The sequence below is a fragment of the Falco biarmicus genome, chromosome 6, assembly GCF_023638135.1.
Source record: "Falco biarmicus isolate bFalBia1 chromosome 6, bFalBia1.pri, whole genome shotgun sequence".
Taxonomy (NCBI): Eukaryota; Metazoa; Chordata; class Aves; order Falconiformes; family Falconidae; genus Falco; species Falco biarmicus.
This window is the reverse complement of record NC_079293.1, coordinates 9,732,846-9,746,368: the sequence shown is the minus strand read 5'-3', so window position 1 is coordinate 9,746,368 and position 13,523 is coordinate 9,732,846. Positions and strand designations below refer to the sequence as shown.

The following is a 13,523-nucleotide window of genomic DNA, read 5'->3' as shown; positions in this document are numbered from 1 at the left end:
TTGCCACAACTCTGTTTAAACCTGGGGAAATGCAGACAAATAATTAAAAAATCTTTTGCTGTAACCCTTTGTTTCAATGTGTTGATAATTTGACTATAATTTTTATGTTATCTTTTATTTTCACAATATCAATTTATACTAAACTCTAATTTATTGTATATCAAACTATTTTCTTGGAACCTCTGTTACCAAGATCTCTGACTGAAATAATGTATTTTTAATATTTTTTATAGAAAAGAAATTGCATCTTTCAGAATGTGAAGCTCTGAAAACTATCCCGATGCATAAAGTGCCTTTCAGTGGACAGGTGCTTCAATTCAAGTAATTTCTGTCTGTAGTGTGACAGGCTTGCAGTAACGGGATTCCTTGTCTGGTCTAATTTGAAACCCCAGAGTTAACCATGAAAACCACAGGAAACAAGACTTAATTTGACTATGTGACCTTGCACCTTGATCTAGATCAGTTGTGTTATGGTTTCTGAAACCCCAATCAGTTTATTTAACAGCCACCCTGTAATAAGCACCTAGTAAACAATACCTCTGCCTCAGTCTACCTATTTTTATTTTGAAGGCAAGAGTTGTGAAGATATGGAATGGAAACTAAAAAAAACAGTAAAGCAAATACACAACTAGATGGGAAATAGCAAACACGCTGTCACACAAGCCAGATGGCTTATCCTGTTTTGATAGCAACTCATACATCTAATTTAAATGCAGAATAACTACCTACAGAGTTACGCTATGTATTGCTAGTTGAGAATTGTTTTCACAGTTTTACAAAGAAAGCTCCTTCGTATTTCTTATTCCACAGGAATAGATGTGTTCTCTTGTAAACAAGGTGTTTTCTGTTCTTTTTCTAATCTAATGCTAAGAATCTTAATATATTTAATCCTCACTTGATTTATTCATCTGCCTGATTGGTTAAACTGTGATCACACATGTAGGTGTCTTTGGGATGTGCTTTCTCTTGGTGTTTTATGAACTTGCAATCCTCTGTGCTGGATACTTATCAGAAGTAGTCATCTTAGTTAGGACTGTATTCAGTTATAGGGCTGTTGTGTTTTACCTTCCCTATTTGTGTAAGGTGATTTCATCCAGAATGTTATTTGGCTTGTCCATTATCATGCAAAATAGTATTTCCAAATAACTTTCTTATTTTCTTATCTATAATTTGCTTTCTTGTGGCCCTTTCTGACAGCTTCAAAATTTCCTGATTTGAATTCCCATGGACTGACTCTCCCTTCAGCATAAGAACAGGACAACTTGGACAATATATCTAAGTATTTTGAAGCTGCTGGGATTGCTGATACTAGCTTTCTTTCCCCCAAGCTCAGCTTTACCTCCCCGTCTTGCCATCACTTCAGCAATCTTCTTTCCTTTGGACATCTTGCAGAGCAAGCATCCTGTGAGTAATATGGGGCTTTGTGTTCCTCTAATGCTGCTCCTCTTATCCTATTTCTTATCCTATTTCTCCACCCTGGAAGACTTCCAATAGTACAGCTCTGCCTCTAGCATGGCAGTTGTCATGATACTTAAAGAGTAGAGAGGTTACATTTTAGCTCTTTATACTTGTAAACGAGGCTATCTTTGCTGCACTTCTTTGTAGATTTTTTTAAATACAAGGAAACTTTTGCAGGCTCTGGAAGTCGTTATACAAAGGGGTAGACTCCACGGGCTTCTGCAGTACAAGCAGGTTGCCTGTATGCCAATGAAAGGTGAGATATGGGGACACAAAAATGCTAATTGCCAGGCATAAATCTCTGTACTTCAAGAGCTATAATCTTGCAAGTTCTTGAACTCCCAGACCTTCTGATAGCTGCAAATAAAGGTTTTGACACTACTTTTAACATCCAACCCTGAGAAGGGGTAATTCTCAGGAGCACAAAGGAAAATGCACATATATGGGTGCTGTAACTGAAATATAAGGGTATGAGCATTTTTGCAGCTGTCTTCAATGATAATCTAAACTGATGCAATGAAATGTATGCACAGATGAATCGTTAAACCAGTCCCTGGCACATTTTGAACTGAGTGAACTAGTAGCCTCCTGAGCAGCTCCACAGCACAGGCTGGCCCATGCCAACCAGCAGTTTGGAAGTGGCCGCTCTGTTTTGGAGGCTGAGAAAAATGAACAGAACAGGCACAGCCAGTCAAAGCTGGTTGGCCTGGGGATTAGTGAGTGGACCTTGGGACTGGTGCCTTTACTTGTATAGACATAACCATCTTGTCTGCGGAGTGCTTGGGTATGCCTTGCAGAACTGCAGCTGGACTAAATCCCCGGGGAGGGGTGGGGGAGTGGGGTCTGACAACCCCAATAGATGCAGTTTAGCTTTTTCACGGTCGAAGCACCTGAAATGGGCACGAGAGGGCAGTGCCTGAGAACCAGGCTTTTTGCAGTTATAGTCCATATACAGTTAACAAGTAGGATCTGCATGAAGGGGCAGGGAGTGGACTTCATAGAGAGTCCCAGTATTTGGGCAATGAGCACTAAGAACCTCAGGGACAAATCACCACAGAGAGTTCAGAAAACATCTGTAGTACTACACAGAGAGGGAGCTTTTGGGTTAACTGCTGGCTGGTAGTAGGACTAGCACTGTAATTTTTCTTGCTTCATAAGATTTTTACTCTGTTTAAAAGGAAAAAACCCACCCTTTATGGACCACAGTAAACAGAGATTCAACCAGATTCCCCTGTAAACAGTGACAAGGAGACAGCAAAGATAGCCAAGAAGGTGTGTCATACTGGCTAACTATACAAACCAAAATGGGAAGCACTATAATTTCAGGCATTATACCTTCTACATGGCTATTTCACCTCTGTTACCCTTTGCACCTAGGTAGAACAGGATTTGCTTTCAGTTTAGCACTACAGACCTTATGACCATGATCACCCATTTTCCTTAATTTCTTTTCCTTCTTTGTTCTTGGAAATATGTGCAAAGTACTGCTTATCAGTCAGGATCTTAGGTGATAGAACAAGAGGAAATGGCCTCAGGTTATGCTAGGGGAGGGTCAGGTTGGTATTAAAAATTTCTTCCCCAGAAGTGTTGTCAAGCATTGGAACAGGCTGCCCAGGAATGTGGCTGAGTCACCATCCCTGGAGGTATTTAAAAGACGTGTAGATGTTGCACCTGGGGACATGGTTTAGTGGTGGACTTGGCAGTGCCAGGTTAATGGTTGGACCCAATAATCTTAAAGGTCTTTTCCAACGATTCTATGATTCTTTCCTGTGCAGCAGTAAGAAGCACAATGAAACTACAACCATCAGTGGAAGAAAGCTGTGTGCTGTCCAGGAAAGATAAGATTAAATTGGTGGGGTTGAGAATTACCATGTTAGTAACGAACAGTGAAATAAAGGTTAGATTGATGAAAACAAAAAGGATTTTGGTCAGTTGTGTATGGGAAGGATTGCAAAAGAGATTTCACTGGGGCCACCGTTGATGTACTGCCACAGATCCTATAGACAGGTGAATAGAGATATCTGTATGTAGCAAATTCTTATTACTGGGATTGCAATTTTTCAGGTATATGCTGGAGGACATGTATAAATAATAATGAAAAGGCTCAGTTGTTACACAGCCACATGTACAGGTATAATAAGCATAATGGAATAACAACCATAACTGGGATATAGGCTCCTGCACCGTGATGGGTTGAGCTGATGGTTGAGTTAGTAAAAATTGGACAACATTCAGTAGTGCAAAATGCAAGGCCAAGGATTAAGCAGTAGTTTCTAGAGTTTCTTCAGTAAATTACCTCACCTGTTGGAACAATAAACCAAGAAAAAAATATTGATAGCTGGTAGCTATCCTGTGACAGACTGATGTGATACAGCCATATAAAAAGAAAACATATCCTCAAGGACAGGGAAGTACTAAAGAGTACTCCAGCAAGAGTTTACCTGGAGTGTAATTTACATCTGGTTACACAAGTGAATTAAACGTGCTGAAAATCAGAGAAAGACTCCAAGATAATTAGGGTAAAGAAAGGTTATGAAACGATCAGAGGGCTGGAGCACCTCTTCTATGAGGACAGGCTGAGAGAGTTGGGGTTGTTCAGCCTGGAGAAGAGGAGGCTCTGCGGAGACCTTAGTACAGTCTCCCAGTACTTAAAGGGGGTTTATGAGAAAGATGGAGATTTTTTACCAGGGCCAGTAGTGACAGAACAAGGAGTAACTGTTTTAAACTAAAGGAGGGTAGGTTTACGTTAGATATAAGGAAGAAGTTCCTTATGATGAGGGTGGTGAGACACTGGAACAGGTTACTCAGAGAAGTTGTGGATGCCCCATCCCTGGGAGTGCTCAAAGCCAGGTTGGATGGGGCTTGGAGCAACCTGATGTAGTGAAGGACGTCCCTGCCCATGGCAGGGGAGTTGGACTACATGACCTTTAATGGTTACTTCCAACCCAAACCACTCTGTGATTCTGTCTTCTGAGAGGAACTCGACTTTCACAGTCCAACAAAATGTTGCGTGTCTATAATATTGCATGTTATTACACCAGATAAAAGCTATTTGAACTAATAGCCACTGCTGGCACCAGAACAAATGGATATAAACTGGCCATTAATAAATTTATCCTGAAAAGAAGGTTTCTAAGCATCAAAGCAACACCATTTTTGAACAGCTTTTCTAATTCCAGCACAATATATAATGTGGTTAAACAGCATGATCGCAACCTGGATTAAATGATGTGACCAAAATAGCAGAATTCTGATGCTTTCCTGTGGCTTGAGGGAAACATTATACAAAGTTTTGGGCAATAGAGGTATAGATCCGATATCTATAGATAAAATTTCTGAATTCACTGCACACTGGAAAACACATTTGCTGTTGCTGATTTTTTCTTGCCTCAATGCTTAGTTTCTGTGCCTGTTGTTTGTGAACAAGATTTTGTGAACTTGACTATACATTGTTTTGCTGCTGTTTAGATATTTACATCTCGGTCATTAAATATACATTAATCCTTTTAACAATATAAATAAAATATTTTATTATTTCAGTAATTTGATCTTTGCATTATATTGTTAATCTTTCAGTCATATTGTTACATTTCAGTTTGGTGTGCTGATGTGTAATGTCCATTCCCCTCTCTTCTTAGGGTTTTATTGGTTGCTATAGTTACTGGCCATTGCTCCTCTCATGCCATTTATGTAGGCTAAATTCTTAGTGCCCCTACATCTGTTATGACATACCTCTTGTTGTTTCTGTTTTGTGGGATGGTAAGGTACCCAATTTGTTATGAGGAAGACTTCCAAAGAGGTAAGTATCGCTTGTCTGCTTATTTGCATGACAGTCTGGACTCACAGGGCTGAATCCCTCCCTGCACTGCCTCATCTTTTAAATCCACATCAACAATAATCCAGCAAGGTCTTGTACATGCCGTAACAGTCTATCTTGATATTTATTATTAATCTATTAAAACATTTGGCTCTTTTCACACACAGTTGGGATACCAATTAAAAGTCCAGAAAAACTATACAAAGTTTCTCATGTAATTAGACATTTCAGGGCATGCTATTAAGCCATCTGTTCGCCTGATTGACTGAGTATGACTGAGAAATGAGATGTTTCCTTTTGTACTTGGGGTTCCATCTGCCTTGATTCTATATTTGATTAAAGCAGTGTGGGGGCTGAATTTATTTATAATGGTCTTAATTTGTGTAGTCGGTTAAGTATGGTTTATTGGGTAGGATGTTGAACTATTTAGCATTTGAGATGCCCTTTTTTGTTTCAGTGCAAGTAACTCTCTTGAATTTTTTTGTAAGAGAATCTTCATTGCTTTTTCTTGTTTATACTCCCTCATCACCTGTTTTTTTTTTCCTTTTCTACCAGTAATCCAATTTTGCCGTGGAGTAAATTGTTACAAATAGAAAGGAATCATTGACATTTAATGTATTTTGAATGTGGCTAGTAAAGCCAGGCAGATCTGAGCAGTACAGCAAAACATATGCTGTAAAGTTATGAGAATTGGCTTACTGTCTCCTCTGTAACATCTGTGCGGTCCCACTGAAGGCAACTTAGAATATGTCAGAATGCCACACAACGTGGAGATACCCAAATTAATGTTTAATTTAAGTATTTCTGCTATTCTGCTAGCCGTGATGTGTCAAAACCATTAGGAGGAGAGTTCATTCCCTTTGTATCGGTGCAGCTTGTGGGCTACACTTTTCCCCCTAAGTGCCTCTAAATCCTGACAGAGAATTGACATGCAGCAATACTTTTGTTTAACATTTCTGATTGATTCAGCTAGATTTTTGCACTAGCACAATACATATTTAAAACCTAAATCTGTCTCTAAATTTGTGCAAAAAAGATCATAAGCTCTGCATATAGCAAAGTATCCACAAATCTGTGCCAAGCCAAGCCATCTGGTCATTCGGCTTTGGTTACAGCACTGTGTTTTGTAACATCTACTGTGCTTTGACGTTTCATCCACTTTAGGTACAGCAGCAGGTACAGTTATAGCAATATTCAAACAACACATTCATTCATTCAGTCAAATGCAATATTCTATGAAGATTTAAACCTGAAATATGAGTTCATAATACACTGTTGCTGCACACTTAGCACTGGTAATGTCATTGCTCTAGCATCACCCTTAGGCATGTAATCCCTGGAACCTGCCCAGGCTGGATGCCTTCCTGTTGATTTTAGGAATGGCTATCAAAATCCATAAGTAGATTTTAAAAAGTATTTTAAGATAACTGTAGGCACTTAGGGTAGGATCATCTCAGCAAAAATTAGACAAAGTTAGTTATCAAGGAGTGAATTAGTTACCTTTGGCTCCCTTTAGTGTCAATGGAGATTAACAGGAATTTCCAACTTGCAATTATTTTCCCTGACTTAGTGAAGGTGTATAATTAGGTAACTCATTTGGAATTAGATGAATCACCTAGGAGTCCATATCTCTCATCGCTATGAAGAGCTCAACCTTGACTTCTCTAACTTCTAGCACCCTGAAGTTAACTTCATACCTTGCTCAATGTGTGTTTCCCTGGCCTGCAATGTGACAAACTCCTCATTTTACATGTACTAGTAGCTGAGCCTAGAGATGTCCTTCCTCTTTCCTGAGGAGAAAAGGCATGTGTTTTTCTACAAAGAAAATATAAGTGCAGCCACTATGACTGTGATGCTACAGCTCTTCATGATGCACACCACAGTGAACATAGGTAATACAGCCATCTGGAATTTGTTACCTACTGAGAAGGAGATGTGCATACATTTGGGCATAACTGGAAAAATAATTTAACTTACCATTGGGCATAATTGGAAAGAAAATTTAACTTCCTTTTTAAAGCATTATCCCTGGAATAAAGAGTATTTATGTATTTATGTATTTATTTATTTTAAGTGACTGAAGTTGCTTAAGGAACACAACAAAAGCTATTAAAACTTTGACAGATGTTTTACTCTGGTGAAATGTGAAACTGTCAATTTTAACCCAAATAACATAGAGCTACATTGACCGTGTCAGAACTTTTTGTTACAATACTTTTGCAGACTGAAACATTTATATTTTTTCCCTTCAGGAAGTACTTTGTTTCAAAATTGTAATTGTTCTACAATCAGAATACTGGAAATAGGAACTCTGATGGATTTTTTTTTTTCTTTCCCCCTAGAATAGTTCTTTCACAAAGTATCTGAAAGCATCAAGATTTGGGGAGACATTTAATCATCCAAGAACTGGAATTTTCATCCTCATAGGAGCTCTATTTAAAGGGTCATCTTGCAAAGGTGTTTTCAACTCGGGAATGGTCATGTTGGCTGTCTGCTCCCTTGATGATAATAAAGTACATCAGTTCTCAGAGTTTTCATAAAGTGGAGGATGGTATATCACTGCAGATTATGTCATTACTAGATAGTAAAAATACTGGGATTATAGATGGTTTTATATAATTTCCTATGCTTTAAGACCTGGATCTTCCAGGTGTTACAGTAGTGCCTGTCCTGTCTCTAAATTTAATAATCATCAGGATTCCTTAGCCTGTTGCTTATCATTTTTCCTCCATTTTCTTGCTTCATAAGAATGCACATTGTGTTACAGAAGAACTGAAAAAGAGATGTGCACATGAAAGTCAAAGTTTGAAAAATGGCTACGCTACAAGCAGGATGGAGAAAGGTGAATTTTATGGCCCTCTTGGCTTTTCTAGGCCCTGGCAAAATATCTGGGCTACCCAGCCTCCACCCCAGTCTTGTTTATAAATACCTACAAGGAACAGGTTTTCCTATAATTGAGATTGAGCCACCAGAGATTTAGTAAAATCTGGTATTCAGTGGTGAGTGTCATTTTCCATTTCAATACTTTGCCTAGAGTCACAACGGTTCCTTTGTCTCTCAGCATCTAAATGAAGGTCAGGTTTTTATCGTATGCAAAAATTCCTTAGTGATACCTGCTGGTTTGTGTGCTGCAGAGGAGGTTACAGGAGATCACTACAGCTTGATCTGGCTGCAAGAACCTGTGAAAAGTTTAATGCTGTTTTCAGTGACTATCCTGTCCATGGGATTGCTCCTCCTGCCCCTTCCTGAGAAGAGGGAACTGCATATAATGTCCTTTGTCCCCACTCTGGCACACTCCCGAAGCCCTGTGTCCCACACACCTCGGCCTGTGGAGCTGTGAACAGCCTGGGTGACGGGTGCCTGTTGCAGTTTCCTGCAGGGATGGGTCTGGGCTGAAGCAGCAGTAGCCACAAATGGGGTGCTCCTGCTTTGGGGAGTAGTTGTCCAAAAGACACTTGGGGAGCTTCTGCATTAGTGGGGTTAGTAGTGTTTGGTTTCGTGGGGGTTTTAAATCTTGTTTTACAGGAGGCAGGAATGAGAATGGATATGTGAAAGCTCTCCTCTTAAGCACAATATTTTAGACTCTGTGTTCGAGCTGTATTTTAATCAAATACAGAAAGGGTTTGTCGTACAGACTGAATGTAAGGGATATTTTAACAGGCAGAAAGAAGGATGAGGGAGAGTTTAGCAAACTAATATAGGCCTGGAAAATAAGATTTGATGACCTTTTAATCACTGGCTTTCTCAGTATGTAGAGGAAGGTCATTTATTTTCCCAGTGCTTCAGTTTCATTCTGTACTGTGGGGATAATAACACTACCTGAAATAAGACTCATAGGGAGAAATGTTAAATACTGACACTTGCTTAAAGGTTTTGATCAAAGAATCACACTAGCTATTTACTTTGGGCATGTAAATGCTATGTGTAGATACAGAATTTCAAAGTAAAATAGGTCATCAAATCATGACAAGGTAAGGAACTCCTCTCGGGCTCTGACCAGAGGGTACCAGAGGACCTGTGGTATTTTATGAAACATCTGTTCCGTGCGCTAAAAGAACACTGGACATTAAAAAGCCTTTGACAATCTTCAGATGAAAAGACGAGTTATCACCTTTAAATCTGACATTATGGATAATTACATTTTCCTCCCTTAATCTCCCTGTTGTCCCAATTAGGGATGCTATTTCTCACTCCCTCTCCCAAAGTGTGGCGCAATGCCACTATGCATTATTGAACAGCTGCTTTACTTGACCCCAGAGGTGACTGCTTCTTGGCAGTGGATGAAACAAGCCACAGATTCCTTGACTACATCACAGAGATATTGTGACTAGCTTAATTAGGTAATGCTCAAGAAGTATTGTGAGATACTTGGATTAAAAGCATTATGCAAGGCCAAATTAATTATGAGTAATAATACAATCTTGATCTAAAGATTAATTTGAATAAGGGATAAAATAATAACAGAATCTCTGAGTCATGTACAGAGTGCTTTGCTTCTCCATATAAAATATCTCCCACATCATTTAAAATGTTTCGGTGGAGCAGAGCAGGGCAGTGCTGCTCAGAAGTGACAGGAATAGACACTTGCCAGATGTGACTCATCGCTGAACTCCAGCACTCATTTCTTCATTCACGTTTCAAGCACAAGACACCCTGTTCTCTATGACAGAGTTGCCTACAGATGCCTTAATGGGACATGAAATGATGAACCCGCCAGACAAGGGGTGGTGGGTGGTGGGTATTTGGCTTTGTTTTTAAAGTTTCGGGGATTATCTTCATTCCCTGTGCAGATCTGTGGTGACATGGCACAACCATTCTTGTCCCTGGGTGAAATCCTGGCATTTCTGAAATCAAGGAAACATCCCCTTTGACTTCAGCGTCATCAGGATTTCCACCACGTACGTGTTCCAGTGCTGTATTCTTTCAGGTAAGGAAACATGGAAATGCTGGAAATGATGTGATTTTATGTAGCCACGTAGTCAATTTCCCTACATTGAAAAATGTAAAATGAAAATGAAAAATCAGACCGAACTGAACTGACTGATGGTTAAATTTGTCTTAACAGCTGAGTAGCCATCACTGCAGCTTTTTGCTTGGTAAGATTTATATGTTTTGCGGATATCTAGAAAGTCTGGTATCAGATCTATTTTAATGAAATTTGAACACATGGAGATTGGTTTTCTAAGTCTAAACTTTTTATATTGTTGGGGTAGATTCTTTTGATTAAATACACATATCTACAGTATATTTAAGACATCTGCTCTAGGATGAACTGGGTTGCTCCCTAGGTCTGCGCTGACTCTAAGAGGAGTCTACAGTAACTAACTACATTTAGCCACATCAATTTTATAATTTTATACTTACTTTTTAGTAAATGCTTTAGGATTTTAATGAAAAAAGGCTGCAATATTGAATTATTTAATGTTACTGAGCTAGTTACTACAGAAATGTGAGCACAGAATTATATTTTCACTTTAGAAGCAGTGTATCTCTGCAAACTTCTCACTTTGATTACTACCTAATGAAATATTTGAACTGAATAGCCATTTTCTTTTCAGGTATTGGACAAATATCTCTTAACAACTACTCTTCACACGAACTCCACTTACAAGGCCAGATTTCCATATGCAGACTTCCTTGTTATGTAAAACCTGAGCTGACTGACTAAAGCCGAGCATATAAATGCCATCCTGAATATTTATTTCTAGGCCTTTTTTTTTTTTTTTTTTGTTTACTTCTGTGTTTCATTATAATGAGATACATGGGTTTGTGTATTGGGAATTATAATTACTCGTGTCCATAGAGCAGCTCAACGGAGAGTATAATTATTGCTCAAATATTGGCTTAAGGCAAGAATTAGACTAGAAAGTCTGACATGGTCATGACTCTTACATTTTAATTTGTTCACCTCCTGGTAGCACCTAACAAGATCACCTATGCCTGTCCTAATATCTCAATACACAGAGATTAAACTTCTTCTCCTATACCCCTTTTTGTGAGGAAGATAGTCACACCCGAGAAAGAAGTTCACCTTCCTCACAAACGCACAGAGCTGTCTGAATTGCCACCTGGTGCAGTACGGGGATGGCACACAGGGCAGCAGAAATGTCTCAGGCCACAAAGACATGACAGACAGTGCTGGGTGGACAGGGGTGGAGGGCATTCTCATTTTGGGGAGAATTCCAGCAATGTTTTGGGACAAGCTATGTATCTGCCACAGCTGGGGAGATCTATTCAGGCTGGAGGTGACATATCCATTGCTCATGAGCTACACGTAGATTAAGGATCAGTTGGATGTGGCCGCTGAGGACTTCTTCAAGACAGGGGCTACAGCAGGGATGGCCAGAGAGCCTGCACCACATGCCCTCTGTAGGCACTGTGCATGCCCATCTATTCCCAGATGCAGCTTGGTCCAGAATTCAAAAGCACTTTTAGCACAGGAAGACACTGGACTGCCCCTTACTCACCTGTGGAAGAGGAGCAGAGAAAGGCTGCTGCCCAGCACAGGTACCTGCTCCTTTGCTAATACAACTGTGCACCACTGACACTTCTGGTTTCTTGTATTTTCTGTCTGTTGCACAGTTTAATTTCCTGAGAACTCTCATGCTTCAGTACCACAAAAGTCTCCAGGCTTTAACACAGCATACCTGGTAAGGTGTTATGGTTTGTGCTATATGTTGGACTAAACCAAAAAAATCAAGCCCTATCAAGCAATAAAAACCTAAAACATCTCTTCTTTGCCTATTATCACTGAATTCTGGGCCTCCAAGTCACTGAAAAATATGTGGTACTCAGGCTTTCCTGGGCTGGATTACTCTGAGTTTGCATGAAGATTTTCCTCCACAGCAGAGGCATGACCATCTCCTCAGAGATACATTGCAGGGCATGTATGCAGAAGCTTGTTCGGGGAACTACAGACCTAGCTACAATGCTAGAGTTGGCCAAAATTTCTCCATAAGGCCTTGGTAAAGTACATGAGCCTACACAGAGACGCCCATCCCGCTCTCCATGCTACAACTGGGTGAATAGAGGAGCTGCTTACAAAACAATAATAATTTTCCAGAAATTTATCTCCGTTACAGAAATGCTGGAAGTGGTTAAGAGGTGACTGAGTGAACCAGTTGTAAACATCATTCGTTCTGTTTTAAATGTCTCTTAGTAATAAATGTTCACAAACAAGCACAAATTAAGTTCATTCTGCATATTTTAAATTCATTGTACCTGTTTTATTTATGTCTTATGTCTCACTATATGATTTTAAGTGGTTTTATAAAATTGCTTTAAAAGAGATGATTCTGTAGAATTTGTATACACTTGATATATATCTTTGCAATGATTTGGTTTTGTGCATCCTTTCATTTACAGAATAAAGACTGCTTAAACTTTTATTAAGACAACTCAAGTAATTTCCTTCTAACAAAGTGAATGAAAAACACATCATTAAAAGAAGATTTAAAGATGAGAAAAAATCTTTTTCATGACAGCACAACTCTTGAATAATAATTTCAGCTCTGACAGTAACCTCTTAGTTATTTAATGAAATCTTACTAAGCAGCATTTTATCCCGTATGTGTCAAGATGTTTTGGTGAAAGAACTTTGGTCCCAACATGTGCTTTGGGGGCAAGAGGCACTGGAAAACGTTTTTTGAAAAGAATATAAGTAAATACAAAAAATTAAAAAATTTCAAATAATAAAAAAGCAGGGCATTTCAAACAATTTTTTCAGTTGTCTTTGAAGGTAGCTTTGGTGGTAATAACAGCAGTTCTTCGCTCTCTGTCAAGCCATGCATGTGTGCAGGCAAAAGTGTGTCACTGTCCTTTCCTTCACCACCCGCTTGTTATGACCATTTGTGCTGATATACAACCCGTCTCCTCAGCTCTCTCCCCAGCATCACTAGCTGTGACCCAGCTGCATCTCTTCACCCGCCTGCCATGTTCACCCCAAGCCCTTCTTTGCCATCACACCAGCCCCACGCTCGGCCAGCAAGCTGGAGTCCAGCGGTGCACAGTGGAAGTGCACACCCCCCCATACCCTAACACCTTGGCACAGGACTGGTGTCAGGACAGCTTGGGATGCCCATGGCTGCCATGGTGCATGGCAGTGAGCCATCCTCTGGGATGATGCCCCTTCCGTGCAAATGCTCAGGTCAGCATCTTTGCAGCTGCTGCTCTGAGGTACCACTGCCCTGTCAGCCATTCCCCTACCCCAGCAGGGCAAGGCCTCCAGTAATGCACTGGGCCACTGAGG

General features: G+C 39.8%; 1 long non-coding RNA gene across 1 annotated transcript in view; it reads left to right on the top strand.

The window, feature by feature from the left end:
- LOC130151841 (uncharacterized) overlaps nt 1–12,655 on the top strand; it is a 39,498-nt gene extending 26,843 nt beyond the window's left edge. The window contains exons 5-7 of the long non-coding RNA XR_008822742.1: nt 1,198–1,404; nt 10,066–10,202; nt 10,834–12,655. This is a non-coding gene — a long non-coding RNA (uncharacterized LOC130151841). The remainder of the gene's footprint in view (nt 1–1,197; nt 1,405–10,065; nt 10,203–10,833) is intronic.
- The last annotated feature ends 868 nt before the right edge of the window (nt 12,656–13,523 follow it).